This window comes from Vombatus ursinus, unplaced genomic scaffold (assembly GCF_900497805.2).
Source record: "Vombatus ursinus unplaced genomic scaffold, bare-nosed wombat genome assembly UNPS02014861.1, whole genome shotgun sequence".
Lineage (NCBI taxonomy): Eukaryota > Metazoa > Chordata > Mammalia > Diprotodontia > Vombatidae > Vombatus > Vombatus ursinus.
The window spans coordinates 7,114,245-7,130,051 of NW_020954639.1; the positions used below are offsets into that span (position 1 = coordinate 7,114,245).

The 15,807-nt window shown below is 39.9% G+C and overlaps 1 pseudogene; it reads right to left on the minus strand.

Annotated features, from left to right (window-relative positions):
- Window positions 1–1,199, minus strand: part of LOC114027489 — an 11,571-nt pseudogene extending 10,372 nt beyond the window's left edge.
- Between the last annotated feature and the right edge of the window lie 14,608 nt (window positions 1,200–15,807).

Genomic DNA, 15,807 nt, shown 5'->3' on the forward strand with positions numbered 1-15,807 from the left:
TTCTTCCGTGATTCGGTCTCTTTTTGAGTGGTCCCACGAAAGCTTTCTTCTCCTCCACAGTCTGGAACCGACCATGGCCAAACTTGGAGGTGGTGTTGGTACACTTCAGGTCAATCTTCTCCAGGGCGTGATGTTTGGTCTGTACCAGTAGAGACTTTCGCAGGGTGAGGATATGCTTCTTGGTCCCAACCACACAGCCTTTCAGCATGATAAAATCATTGGTCACTTCACTGTACTGGACAAAGCCTCCCAGAGGGTTTATGCTCTTGTCGGACGGATCATAATCGGTGGATGCATTGTTTTTGATCAGCTTGCCATCCTTGATCTGGTAGCCCTGGCCAATCTTGTAGATCTTTTTGTTGATCTCTATGCAATGGTGGTAGCCCTTCTGACCAGCTCTAGCCACAGAGAGGGCCACACGGTCAGGATGCCATGCTCTATTACATGCCACCTTATGCAGGCCTCAGTGGGTTTTTCAGGGCAGTTCCTTTATGTTCCAGTGGCTGGTAACACCTTTGTAACCTTGCCCTTGGACACTCCAATGACGTCAGTCATCTCATCCTGCCCAAACATGATGGACACAGGCACCTGCTGCTCCAGCTTCTCGCAGGCCCAGTCCAGTTTCTCAGTCACGCTGCTGCCATTCACCTGGATCCCCATTAGGTTGGACGTCTTCTGTTTCAGAGGGAACAGGCGCATCTGGGTGTGGGCAATGACACAGATCACCTGGCAGTACTTCTTCATGCTGCTGAAGTCTTTCTTCAGCTGCTTCTTGCCGTCATCATCTTGCCACTTCTTGCAGTACTTGATGAAGGCCTTCTTCTTGGACTTAGGCCAGTTCTTATAGAATCGCCTCTTGCACTCATCACTGATGTGCTCAGCAAAGATGGTTTTGAAGCTGCTCAGATCTCGTGGGGTTTGCACATAGCCCACGATGTCTACAATGACCATGGGGGAGCATCTCCACACACTGACAGCCTTGACCACTTCCTTCTTGTTGACGTTTGAGTCAGGCCCGTCCACCTCGCGAACGATATGTGTCATGCTGTCTCATAGCCCAGAAAGGCTGTCAGGTGGATGGGCTTGGTGGGGTCATTTTTGGGGAAACTCTTCACCTTTCCCCGGTGCACGCTGCTTCTCTCTCAAGGCAGGAAACCCGGAGACCCATGCCTGGGAGCGGAGGACAATCTGTGGGACATACTGCGGCTGCTGCAGTATCTACGGCTGCCGCCCAGGCAAGTTAGGAGAGCTCAAGCATTCTTTAGAGCAATTTGGAACTATACCCAAAGGGCTATAAAACCATGTATACCCTTTGACCTAGCAATATTACTACTAGGTCTGTATCCCAAAAGAGATTAAAAAAAAAAGGAAGAGGACCTATATGTACAAAAATATTTATAGTAGCTCTTTTATAGTGGCAAAGAATTGCAAATTGAGGGGATGCCTATCAACTGGGGAATGGCTGAACAGTTGTTGTATATATTTGTGATAGAATACTATTGTGCTATAAGAAATGATGAGCAGGATGCTCTCAGAAAAACCTGGAAAGACTTGCATGGGTTGATGCAAAGTGACATATACTGTGTACAAAGTAACAGCAACATTGTAAGATGATCAGCCGTGAATGACTTAGCTATTCTTGGCAATACAGTGATCCAAGACAACTCTGAAGGACTTATGATGAAAAATGCTATCCATCCCCTGAGAAAGAACTGATGGTGTCTGAATACACATTGAAGCATACCTTTTTTGGCTTTCTTTATTTTTCTTAAGTTTTCTTTTTTTTGGTCTATGTTTTCTTTCACAGACTGTTAAGGAAATGTTTTGCATGACTACACATGTATAACCTATATCGAATTGCTTGCCTTCTCAATGATGGGAGTTGGTTGGGGGCGGGGAAGGAAGGGAGAGAATTTGGAACTCAAAATTTTAAAAATGAATGTTGAAAATTGTTTTTGCATGAAACTGGGGAAAAATAAAATACTAAATGAGAAAAAAAAAGATAATCTCAGAAAGAGACTAAACGACCACTTGTTGGGGATGTTGTAGCTGGGTGACCCTGGACAAGTCACTTAACCTCTGAGTACCTATTTCCTCAATGTAAAATGGTAATAATTAACAATACATATTTTGCAGGGTTGTTGTTGGGATCAAATGGGAGAATACTTGTAAAGTGCTTAGCACAATGCCTGGTACACAGTAGTTGCTATATAATTGCTTATTCCATCCCTCCCACTTGGTCTTGCCTGTGTGGATGATCAAACCAACCTCTTCTGAGTGGTAACATATCTCTTCCAGGAGACTCTCTGATGTTCCCAGGCTTGGTACAACTGGAACAATACTATCCACAAATAGGAGCAATCTACCATTCACAGAAATCTCTCTTAAACTTGGTCTCTGAGCTGAATCTCCTCTATCACCATGGTAAGGTCCGTTCTTTAGTAAGCTATCAGTTTTCAGCTTTATTCTTTGCCTGACATTTATAAACAAACAGGATTATTTTTGTTATGACTTTCAAGGACTCATGAATGATTTTGATGTATGAATGGAACACACCTGATTGGAAAAGAGCCTAAGGTAGCATTTCGTTCTACCAAATAAAGTATCTTTTCTCTTCTTTTTTATTGTTTTTATTTATTTTAAACTGACATTTGTTACCTGTCTCTCCTACAACCTTCCGTCCCATGGAGCAATATATAATAACGCCTTCATAAAAATATGCATAGTGTAGCAAAACAAATTTCCACATTGGCCATAACCAACAATATATGTCTTATTCTTCATTTTAAGTCCAACTAGCAGGAGGTGGGTAGTGTGCTATAAATTGTTCTCTTAGCGCTACTCATTTCTTTTTTTTTTTTAAGCAATTGGGGTTAAGTGACTTGCCCAGGGTCATATAGCTAGTAAGTGTCAAGTGTTTGGTCTGAGGCCGTATTTGAACTCAGGTCCTCCTGACTTCAGGGCTGGTGCTCTATCCACTGTGCCACCTAGCTGCCCTAGCTCTGCTCATTTCATTTTGTACTGTATTGTATTGTGTGTAAAGATGTTCCAAGTCTCTTTTTGGAAAGGCCATTTTATCATTTTTTATGACTCAATAATATTAAAAGCTTTTTCATTCAACAAATAAGTACAACATGATCTCATATTCTCAGCAAGTTTCAATTAATTGCTAGGTGATATATAGCTTGTCCATAATTATATGTTTCTGAGACAGATAGTACAGATGGACACAGCTGGTCACAGAACTGAACAGGTAGAAGAAACTAGGTTGGATTGCCTTTAGGAAATTATAAATCTCTTTTAATAACTGCAAACTTCCCCAGGAAGTTTGGGGTCTTGAAAGGAAGCAAAACCCATATTTGTAGTAGCAACATTCAACAAGTGTTGCTGTATGGTAGACAGACACCAAATACAACAGTCTCCTAAAAATGAACATCCTGCAGAAGGTATCAGAGAGGGGTATGGTGAGCTTGAGTGGGTTATAATATATAACCCAAGATGAAAAAGAATAAAAAAAAGAATTGTAAAAGTAGAAGAGAAGATACTTGTCTAAGTATAATAATTGGATAAGTAGAAGATTAAGCTGATCAGTCACATGGAGAGGATAAGGGATAACAGGTGGTTATTCTGTACACTGCTCTGCTAGTACCCTTTCTATGTCAAGAGAACTCAAAGAAGACCTCCAGCATATTGGGTAGACCCCTTTTTATGAACTAATGGGAGACTACGGACAAGAATCACAGCTGAGGCGGCTTTTTTGGGGATTCCCAAGTGCTACAACACACAGAAAAACATGAAAGCAGGGTCTTTTGTTGTTGTTTGGTTGGTTTTTTCTATCCCCAGAGCTTAGCACAGTGCCGGGCATACAGTATATGCTTAATATTAGATGCTAGTTGACTGACTGAAGTTGTCTAATCAAGTTATCAACCAATTTAGATTTTTAAAAGACACATACAAAAAAGTGAAAACAAGGATGGGGCACAGGATGAATATAAAAGTGTGACATGACCTTTTAAGGACGTGCTGGGAACGCTAAAGCTTGTGCTATGCTAAAGTTGGTTGGAAATGTTGAGGACAACAAAAAATGGTGGTGTGTAGATTTTGACTACATTGGAGAAAAGAAAAGGATCAAAGAAGGGGTAGAACCAATGCGAGGGATAGATATTAGGATGATAGTGGATGATAACAAGAAGGCAGTATTATTCAATTCAAATTGCTTCTTTGGGCCAGAAAGAACAGAACAAAATGGCTAATGAGGTTTTGAAATCCAAGATAAGTAAAGACATAATATGAGAGTATGTGGCTGTCTGTGATGAATTCAAGCCCAGATAAACTACAAGTATCCAAAAGGAACTGACAGATGTGATGCTGAGGCACTGTCACTATGATGTTTGCAAGATCAAAGGAAACTAGGGGAATCAGGACTAGAGAAGAACAAATGTTGTCTTGATTTTCAAATAACCAAAGAAAGTGGGGTCTGTAAAATTCATGCTAGTGAGTTTGACTTCTATACCTGCCAAGATTCTATAATTTATCATTATTATCATATTTTATTATGAACTTGGAAAATATGAACATTTAAAAGTACAAAGAACAGATAAGGAGGATAATATATGAAACTGTGGGCTTAAAGTCCTTTATAAATATGTGAGCTATTACTTTGTCATTTGGGTGCTCTTGCAGCCAATCTCTAAATGTACACTTTTATAGGCTTTTTAAAAGTTGCCCTGTAGCCCCAGATGTTTGAGCCATTGTATTCTTTGGTGGACTATCAAGGAGCTGTAGGAATGGGGTGACAATAGTCACCACTGTAATGGTCAGTGATATTACCTTGATCTCAGTTACCCAGGTCAGAAATCTTAGAATCACCAAAAGTCATTCCACAATAGGTAAGAAGGTAAAGAATATGAACAAACATTTCTCAAAAGAAGAATTGCAAACTTTTAACAACAATATGGAAGAATACTCCAAGTCATTAATAATTAGAGAATGCAAATAAAAAACAACTCTGAGCTTTTATCTCTTAACTTGCAAATTGGTAAATCTGACAAAAGATGGGAATAGTCAATGTTGGAGGAGTTGTGAAAAGAAAGGCACATTAACATCCTGTTTAGAGTTTGAAGTGGCCAAACCATTCTAAAAATAATTTGGAATTATGTTAAAAAATGACTAAAATTTTCACAGTCTTTCACCTGTAGATCTTACTGTTAGCCATATGTCCCATAGAAGTCGATAATTAAAAGAAAGGCTCATTATACACTGAAAAATTCATAGTACTTTTTATAATAGCAAAGAACTAGAAACAAAGTGGTTGCCTGGGAAATGGCTAAATAAGTTGTGGTACATGAGTACAACAGGATATTACTGAACTGTTAGAGATGAGGAACACAGAAAAGCATGGGAAGACTTGAAATGCAGCAAAGTGAAGTTAGTGGAACTAGGAAAATAATGCACAATGACTATAATAGTGAAATGAGGGAAAAAACAATAATTGAAATGGAATGCTGTTAAATTGTAATGAAAGCCCCTTTCCTGATTCTTTGCAGAGGTAGAACTATAAGTGTGAAATACTGCATATGTAGACTTTTTTTGATGTGTTGATTACTTTTGCTGACCTGGTTTTCCCTTTCTTTTTTGTCCTTCATTATTGAAAATAGCTCTCTGGGTAGAAGAAGGAAAGGGAATGCATTGAGAAAGAGAAGTGATATAAAAAAAAGACAATTTAACAGTTTTTAAAGAAACCTTAGCTGTCCTTAAATTCATGATCTCCCTCAACATGCATATTGCCAGCTACTAATTCTTATTGATCCTTCTATAACTGTGATCCTTCCAATGTTCTGTGAATCCCATATTTACTTTTCATTTTCCCTGCCACCACCATCATTCCTGGGCCCCATTCTCTCATGCATGGACTTTATCATTCTCATAGGTCTTTCTACCAGTAGTCTCTCCTCTCCTTGAATCCAGTCTATGCACCTGGTTGATCGCCTGGTTTCCTTTCCCTGCTGCCAAGCACTTTCCTTTAGAAAGGGGCACTGGAGGAAAGTCCAATTTGGGGTGGATTCTCCTAAGTTACATTAAACAGAGTCTGATTTTACAGCTCCTCATCATTTGCTTGCTCCACCATGCTATATGCTGTAGGGAGTTAAAAGCTACCAACCTATATAACCTTTAGCTGAGAGAAACACCTGTACACACACACACACACACACACACACACACACACACACACACACACACCATGGAAAGGAATCCAAAGTCATCTTATGACATGCCTCCTGGTCTCATCCCTTCTGGCACAACTCAAGCCTCATCATGATCACTGAGTCTCCTCCAATACTCAAACATTCTCTGCACCCAGACTGACTTTACATTCACCGTATTCTACCACGTTTCACCATAATGCAGTCACCTGTCTATCTCCCAATAAGGGAACAATTTGCATAGAATTACAGTCAATCTGTCTCTTCCCGATCTATGAATATATATGTGTATATATATACATATATACCAATACACACACACACACACGCATATATATGTAAAGAATTCTTTTCCTACCATATATGTGGCATTAAAACCACAGCATGTAGTGCTCTATGTAGGTACCCAAATATTGAACAAAACAGCCTCAAATACGATCTCTTAACAAGAGGCTTCCCTCTTTCGAAATCACTGTTTAGTCAAGGACTGCCACTCCCAAATTCCCAGTCATGAAGGCTAGCCCCACCTGATTGGTGGGAATTACATAGGGCTGCATTTTAAAGATAAGCTAGCATAGCTCCAGGGAAAGTAAGTTGGCTTCTTGCTTCTGAGGGGAAAATAATGGTTGGGGATATGATCCCTGGTTGCTAAAGAGCAGTCATATGTGTAAAGCAGTTGTCGTCACCTGGACCAAGCAATTTTGCTGAACCTCAAATCAAATGGGGAATATCTGGAACTACTGTAATTTCTCTCTCCTGAAGGTTTTGCACCAATGCAACCAACCCATCTAAGGAGAAAAGAAGAGGGGACAGCTTCCGTGGTATGGTTGAGGTACTTGTTAGGTTGCTGGTGCCCCACCAGGCATTCTTCTTTGAAAATCATTTCTGAGGCAAGCTGAGCTGTGGCAGTATTCAGCTAGGTCATCCAGGACAAAAACTGATCTTATAGTTCTCATCACCACTTGCCCCATTCTGGCATGTGCCATGTGAGAGTATCACAAACCCTGACAAAGACAAATGCCCATCAACACCCACTCACACACCACACAGGAGAAGGAGGTCTAGGACAAATGCCATAAGGGTGAAACCATTATGCCCCAGGCCTTTCTCTCTTCTCAACACTTGCTCATTTCTCATGCCAAGAAACACATAGCTCATCACGGCCACTGACATGCTGCACCCAAGTTGGCTTCATTTCTTCTGTCATATGCCAGCCATCTGCCTTTTTAACACTCACCCCCCTTAGAATTGTAATCAATTCATCCTCTCCCCAGTTGTTTTCACAGCAGTGAAAACTATAGAGCAAACTTTCCCACACAAAAGGCCACTCCTGAGAGAGCCTCTCTCCTCCTCCCAGCTCCTTAGTGTTCCAATCTCCTGAGAACAACATTGCCACATTAAGCTTTTTAAACTTTGATTTCATTTTTTCCAATCTCTTCCTACTCAAAAACCTTCACTGGCTCTATCTCACCCACAAGATCAATCAACAAAATAATCAATAAGTGCTTAAGTGCCAGGGACTATGGGTTATGTACACACTGTAGACAAATATTAGACAGTCCCTGTCCTCAAGGAGCTTCCATTCCATTAAGGGAGACATATCTTCATGTAGGAGTTTCATGTAGAAGGTGGTGCTTGAAGTGAGCTTCAAAGGAACTAGGGATTCTAAGAGATGTAGTGAGGAGAGAGTGCATTCCTGGTGAAGGGGACAGTTTCCAGTGAAACAGGGAGTGTCACATAGGAGAAGCAGCAAGGCATTCAGCTGGGTCATATTGGATAGTTTAGGAAAGGTTTATTTGCCAGACTAAGGAATTTATATTTTATCTCAGAGACAATAGGAAGCCATGGGAAATTTTTGAACAAGGGACTCATACCTTACGAAGATTATTTTGGAATCTGTGTGGAAGATGCCTTGATAGGGGAGAGACTGAAGGCAGGGAAAGCAATCAGGAAGATATTGTAATAGTATAAGTAATTAGGTGAATGTGATTAGAGAATAGTAAAAGGATATGAGAGATGTTATAGAAATAGAATTGGTCAAAATAGGCTGTTATTGGAGGAATGAGGTGAGGGAGGAGGAAAGATTAGTGTTGACCCTGAGGTGTGAAACATGAATGACTTGTAGGATTGTGGTACCTATCATCTACCACTCACTGTCTATTTGTCTTGTTCCCCACACCAGATTCCACTTATGGGTGGAGCTGGCAGCCAGGACGGGCCAGATGAGTGAGGGATAGGAGAATACGTCAGTCTACCTGCAAGGATTTTGAGTCACGATGACCTTGAGGCCAGTATCAGGCTGCAAAGTGAACTTGGCACTGAAAAAGTCTGAATTCAGGAAGGATGAAAGCCAAAGGAGTAGAGGCAAAGAAGGAAGCAAAATACCAAGTTGTCGAGCACAGAATCCAAGAAGAGCCAGAGGAAGAGGGAGGAGGGAGTAACAACAGTGAATCTGCAAAATCTGAGCAAGGGTCAACAAAAACAGGTAGTAGATAAGTCCAAGAAAGGTACTTAGGGTTGAGAATGAGGTCCCTCAATTTGTCACGTGGCAAGGGCCATGCCTGAAGCCTTTTAACTAAAATATAGGAGACATCTCCTTCCTCTTTTTTTCTTTTTTTTTTGGATGAGCCAAATTGGAGTCTTCTCCCATTCACCTCCATGGAGTGTCAGGAGGCGGGGTCCAGATGATGGCATCTATTAACCTGTATTACTATTGACCCATTTATGTGTATGTCCATTCTACTTGCAAAGTGTAAGTTCCCTGAGGATTTACATATCTCTTGGCTCCCCAAGTGCCTGTTTTGAGTAGGTGTTCGATAAAGGTTTGTTCTAGTTCATTCCTTTTCCGATTTTTTTCCAGTTCTTCAACCTTTGCCACCACGCTTTGGCTGTCTTCTCAGCCCAAAACCCCCCTCCATCTTGTTGCCCCCTCCCCCTACTGGTGAATTCCTTCTGGAACCTCCACTCTTAAGGAAGGGAACTAGGTCAGTCAGCCATTCTTCATTCCTTTCCTGGTTCTGTTTCTGACTCTCTACACTTTATTACTGTACTCTCCACAGGCACCTCCCCCTCCCAACCTTTTTAGCTCCTTTTTATATGTTGTCTAGCCCCATTAGAATAGAAGCTCCTTGAGGGCTGACACTATCTTTCTTTTTGCTTGCATTTAAATCTCTAGCACTTAGCACTGCACCTAGCATGTTGTTGTTCACTTGTGTGCGACGCTTTGTGACTGCATGGACCATAGCATGTCAATACTATGTCATGGACATAGCATGTCCATGAGGTTTTCTTGGCAAGGATACTAGAGTGGTTTGCCATTTCTTTATCCAGTGGATTAAGGCAAATAGAGGTTAAGTGATTTGCCCAGAGTCACAGAGCTAGTTAGTGTCTGAGGCTGGATTTAAACTCATGTCTTTCTGACTCCACGCCCAGTGCTCTATCCACTTTGCCACCAAGCTGCTTAGTACAATAAGCACTAAATAAATGTTTCTTCACTAAATGACTGACCAGAGATGGTAAGTATGAGGACCACAATATCAAAGTGAATTGAAAGTGTAGACAGCTACTGTTACTGCTAATAGATCTGAAAGCCAGTCTTGGTGTTATCCTGCCTCACTCCTAAGGTTCTTGAGGGCAGGAACTGTTTATGTTTTTTCCTTCATATCCCCAGCACTTAGTCCAGTGCCTGGCACTTCCTGGTAGCTGGGTTCATTATAATATAACCTTTCAGTTTGCCCTAGAAGAGGGACTCTTCAGCTAGGATCCGTGGACCATGGATAGATTTCAGGGGGTCAAGTGAACTCAGGTGGGGAAAAATTATATTTTTATTTTTAATCAACTCTGGCTGAAATTGAGCATTTCTTTGAATTATAAATGTGAGCAATATTCACTATTTTGAGATGGGGTCCATAGGCTTCACCAGACTGCCAAAGTGTTAAGAACCCTTGCCCTTGAAGAAAAGAGAGTTTGAAAAGTTCCCTTTCCCACAATTCTCAAGCTTCCCAAAATGGTGAACCTACCTTTATACTACTTTTTTTTTGTCCTATAGTAGTCAACAGATTGGTTTCCGGGTCATCAAAAGCTGTAGTGGACAAGAAAATACATTCTGTAAAGGAACTGTTACATGCTTTTTTGGTGAATATCTATGTATATACCAGGGAAAGCTAGGTGGCTCAGTACAGCACTAAGCCTGAAGGAAGATCTGAGTTCAAATCTACCCTCAGACACTCATTAACTGTGTGACCCTGGACAAGTCACTTAACCTCTGTTTGCCTTAATTCACTGGACAAGGAAATGGCAAACCATTCCAGTACCTTTGCCAAGAAAATCTCATGGACAGCATGGTTCAAGGGCTCATGAAGAGTTAGACACAACTGAACAACAAGAACGTATACATTTCTTGCACATGTACATAGATATGTTTAATACATGTATACCCGCAGAGATATGTACACATATGCACTCACACACACAATACGTACCTGCTATTTGTTGTAATCTCCTGAAGGCAACCACAGGTTCCAGGATTAGTTAAGTAAGGGCTCTTGGGAAATGAGAAATAACTCACATTTTCACAAAAACAGGAAAGCCAGGCTGATGCAACCCCTTCCCAAAACCTTCTCTGACAAAAACAAAACCAAACCAACTCAAAACAGAAAAAAAAAAAAACATAACTGTAATTGACTGAAGGTAGCAGTGAGAAGCCTTGAAAAGTGATTAAGTATTTGTTAGATGAAGCAGATTCTAGATATATTTGGCCAACTGATCAATCAACAAACATCTAGTAAACACTAATTATGTGCCAGGTACTGGGCTAAGTGCTGGGGAAACAAAGAAAAAAACAAACAGAAAAAAAAACCAGTAACTGCCCTCAAGAAGCTTACATTCTGATGGAGGAGCCAACACGAATATAAATAGGTACATATAAGACACATATAGTGTATATGGAAGGAAACTTTAGAGGGAAATGCATTAGCAGCTGAGGGGGCTGGGAAAGGCTTCCCATCCAAGGTGACATTTAAGCTAAGCCTTGAAGAAAACCAGGGATTTTAATAGGCAGATGAGGTTGTAGAGCATTTCAGGCATGGTAGACAGCCAAAGGCACAGGGATGGGAAATGGAGTATTGTCAGTGAGGAACTGCAAATAGAACTACATCTGGACCATAGAGCAAGTGGAGCACAGTAATGTCTGAGAAGGTCGAAAAGACAGGAAGGTACCAGTTGTGAAGAGCTATAAATTCCAAACCAATGAGTTTATATATTTAATCCTCAAAGTAAGTCGGAGCCAACAGAATTCATCAGGTAGGAGGAGGACATGGTCAGAGTTATGCTTGAGTGTGTTTTGAATGCACCCAACTAAATAAATTCTGAAGGGATCGTATGTCTTCCTCTTGTCTTCCCTACTTTCCACCTTTGCGTTAACTAGATGATTTCACTCATTCCTCCAAATCAAGTAATAGCAATTGGGTGAGATTTTGCTGTGTTGCTGTGCATTTTATTTGTGTTTTTCTTTTAATCAGACCTGAAAAACAAGTGCTAACTTTTGAGGATGAGATGAGTCCGTGCTTCTCCTGGATATGGCTGAAAATAAATTCAAGAACTGAGACACTTTGGAGAAAGATCTGATTTCGTGAAGTTTGTTATGTGCTTCTTCCACTGGCCCTCATAAATGGAGTTGCCATTTCAGCGAGAAACTGAAAAAGGGGGACTCTTTTATTTTCCTGTGACTGGTTTGCTTTTAGAGGTAAACAGTGGAATAGGCTAAGACAGCTCCTGCACTTGGATGATGGAAGAAAAAAAATAATCTGAAGAGCAGAGAGAATACTTGAAGTGCCTGAGAGGGTCTCTAGGCATGGAACACATCCACGTTTTTCCCCTTAATAAACACCCTATATATTAGCTCGATTGAAGTGCCTTTTACTATTACTTTGCAGCTGTTAGTCTAAAATGGGTAACGGATTGCTCAGCTCCTCAAATATAGACCATTTTTTAAATCATCTATTTCCATGAGGGATTCTAGGGGAAAAAAGAAAGAAAGAGAACCCTCCATCCTGCCCCTGATTATTCGATACGGGTAGTGATGGTGGAAAGGGAAGCAGGAATCAGTCATGGGGACCATCCTGTCATTATACTCCTTACAGTTAGAGCAATGCGGGAAGCCGACAGCGTTAGGCTTTTCCTAGCCTCTGTGGCATTTGTAAACTAGAGTAGAGTATGACATGTTGCCCTCCCTGAAAGAGGAAGAGATTTGCTGAGGTTCGTGTTATTGTTTTCATACCTCCGCTGACCAAAGACAGAAATACAAGCCAACACTACTGTTTTAAAAACCACGTAACTAGAAATATGAATTGATTTCCTAACCAATGCCCGATGAATAAATTCTGATGATTAAATGCTTTTCAAATTAATTCAGAAAGAGGCATGATAAAGAGTTCTTGCTTAATAGGGAAAGGAAGCCAATATGGCATAAAAAAGAGAGTGCTAGACCTGGAGTCAAGAGATGTCTGGGTTTGAATCCTGCCTCTGGCACTTATTAGCTATGTATATCATGGCATCGTCTTTCCCCCTTCCAATCCATCCTCCATATAGATGCCACTCTGATATTTCTTTTTTTTAAAACTTCTTTTATTTTTATAGTATTTTTTCCAATTACATGTAAAGACAATGTTTAACATTTATTTTTTATAAAATTTTGAGTTCCAAATTTTCCCCCTTCCCCCCTCCCTAAGATGCTAAGTAATTTGATATAGGTTATATGTGCAATCATGTAAAACCTATTTCCATATTAGTCATGTTCACACTGGTATCTCTAAAGCACAGTTCTGACCAGACAGAACCCAGACAGATCCTGGTTCATAATTGGTGCTTAATAAACGCTTGTTGAATTGAATTAATTTGGAAGGAGGGCTAGATTTGGAGACATGATAGCTGAGTTGAAATTCTGGCCCAGCCACTTACTACCTTTGTGATCTCTGAGCAAATGATTGAGTTCTCTGGGCCTCAATTTCCTCATCTATAAAATGAGGAGGTTTGACTAAATAACCTCTAAGGTTCCCCTTCCAGGTCTAACTCTAATTGGATGACCTTTTCCACAAGAACAGCCGAAGAATCTTTACCAAACATTTTACTAACACTTATGTAAATTATATCTACAAGCATTCCCTAGATCTATTAGTTTAGCAAATTTGCCAAAAAAGAAAAGTAGGTTAGTTGGGCATGACCTGCTCTGGATGGTGCACATGTTATATCCCTCAGGAGAATGTGAGCTCCTTGGGGAAAGGAACTGTATTGCATTCTCAGTACCTAGCACAATTTCTTGCACAAAGTAGGTACCTAATATTTGTAGAATTTAATTGAATGTGAACATTGAGTCACAAAAGATTACTTCTATTGTCCATTTAATCACTCTGTGGCATTAACTAAAGAAGCCACCCATCCCAGTTTTCTTGGGAGAACTCTAATTTAGAAACATATGTTCCTTTACAGCATGCTTTTTTCTTGTCCACTATAGCTTTTGACAACCCAGAAACCAATCTGTTGACTAGTATAGGACAAAAAGAGTAAGATAAGGGTAAGGTCACCATTTTGAGAAGCTTAAGAATTGTGGGAAGGGAAATTTTTCACTGTCTTCCTGACTCAAGGTCTCACTTTATATACTGCTCCACCTAGCTGCCACACTTAAAAGAAAAACTACCTAAATTATTAAAAAAAAAACAACAAACCACTTAGGTAGTAAAAAATGGTAATTTTTGGTGACTTCACCATTCATAAATGGATAAGCCAACCAAAAAGATGAATACAAGAAATTAAGGATCTTAAATGAATGTTATAAAATTAGATTGTATAGACCTTTAGCATTTATTAAATAGAAATATTAATGAGCATGCCCATGTTCTGCAACACAGAACAGGTCTAAGGGCCAGGCCAGGGGACTGGGGTTGTATTATATTCTCAACTGTTTATCATGGAGGTTGGAAGGAGATGACATGGTTTTCTGGGGATCATGATCATTGGGAGTGCTTGCATGGTGATGTCTTTAATATCACAATGATATCCTGCTATCACTATTTTAAAGAAATTGGTTCTTATCCTTATGATGCTATGAAATCTATGTGATTATTTTTTAACAACAGCTAAATCTATGAAGTGGGAATTGCCTATGGGTGGGAGGGGAATCAATGAGAATGTCTTGAATTTGAGAGTAACAGAAGAGATTGCCCATAATCCCCAAGAACCTGTTATAGAGATATAAAGTGATTTCATCACTCACTCTGAAATCCTAAAATTTCCTTAGAAAAATTCAGCTTATCTTTTGTGAAAGTATAATAAAATCACTTTAATTCTCTGTTTTAAAACAAGCATTTTTGTTTTAAAATCTTTTGTTCTGATAGGTATGCAATTTCTTTTGAAAGTTAATTCTAAGGAACTTTCTTATGCCTTGTTGTTATATGGCTCTTGGGTTCAGTGATCTCAGCAGAAAGGAAGGGCACCATTTACATTTATAGCCGTACCAAGTTTGTAATAACTTATGTGAGGTAGAGGGTTTCTTAAAAAAAAAAAAAAAGCAGAAATTAATTCCCTTCTGATTGGAGTCTGTGCTATGAGCATGGAGATAAATCTATACACATGTCCAATTACTGTCTTTTTGCTTCTGCCACATGTGGTGAAAGGTGGAGAGGCAAATTAAAATACTATTTATGATTCCCTGGAAGCAGTTTAAAAAGGATCCTCTTCCAAGAAGTGGGAAGGTGTTTGGAAAGAGGGGAGCTTTTGATACTAAACTGGGTTGAAGTCCAGTTAAAAGGAAGGTGTCAGAGGTACCAGATTTCTGACTATTTGGACCACCAATTTATGATAGAGTCACGCTGTAAAAATGAGAGAATGGTTAGGAAGGGGCTGTCAAGGACTAATGGAGGGTCACCATAGTAAATTCACTTTAGGGGGTTCTTTGTGCCCCAAACTCTAAGTCAGTTGACAGTCTTTGAACAGTCCTCAGAACTTAACTGGGTGGACATAGCAATACTTTCTGAAGCATAGAAGAAGACAGAAAGGCCACATGTGGCCTTGGGGCCATAGGTTCCCCACACCTGGCCTAGAGAATATCCAGAATATCCAGACTGATTTTGAAAAAAATCACTTTTTCTGCAACTGCAACAGAATCACCAAGCTCTTTTCAAGATCAAAGGGATTAAAACCAGCTATGTTAATGCCCTGCAGCATAAAGATTCTGATTTATTATAGTCCTGGGACAAAATGGAAAAAACCTGGGAATTTTCTGGGAAATCATACCATTCCCTTCCTTTACTTAAAATCTTGCTACTTTTCTTTTTCTGTTGTGCTGAGGGGGTCTGCATTTAAGAGTAAAGATTTGAATAAGATGATAAATTAATAATAAATGTTGAAGATAAGATTAGGAAAAGTGTCAAATCTTAAAGCAAAAGTTAGTATGTTATACTATATTTCAAAGTGGTTTGTTTCTTTGATATTTGAACTTCTGGAAAGATGGGTAAGAGGTTATATGTAAGTCCAGCTAATCCTGACCACCTCAAGACAGCTAGAAATGCACCAAATAAACTAAACATAGCTACTAAAAGAGGAAAAAGAA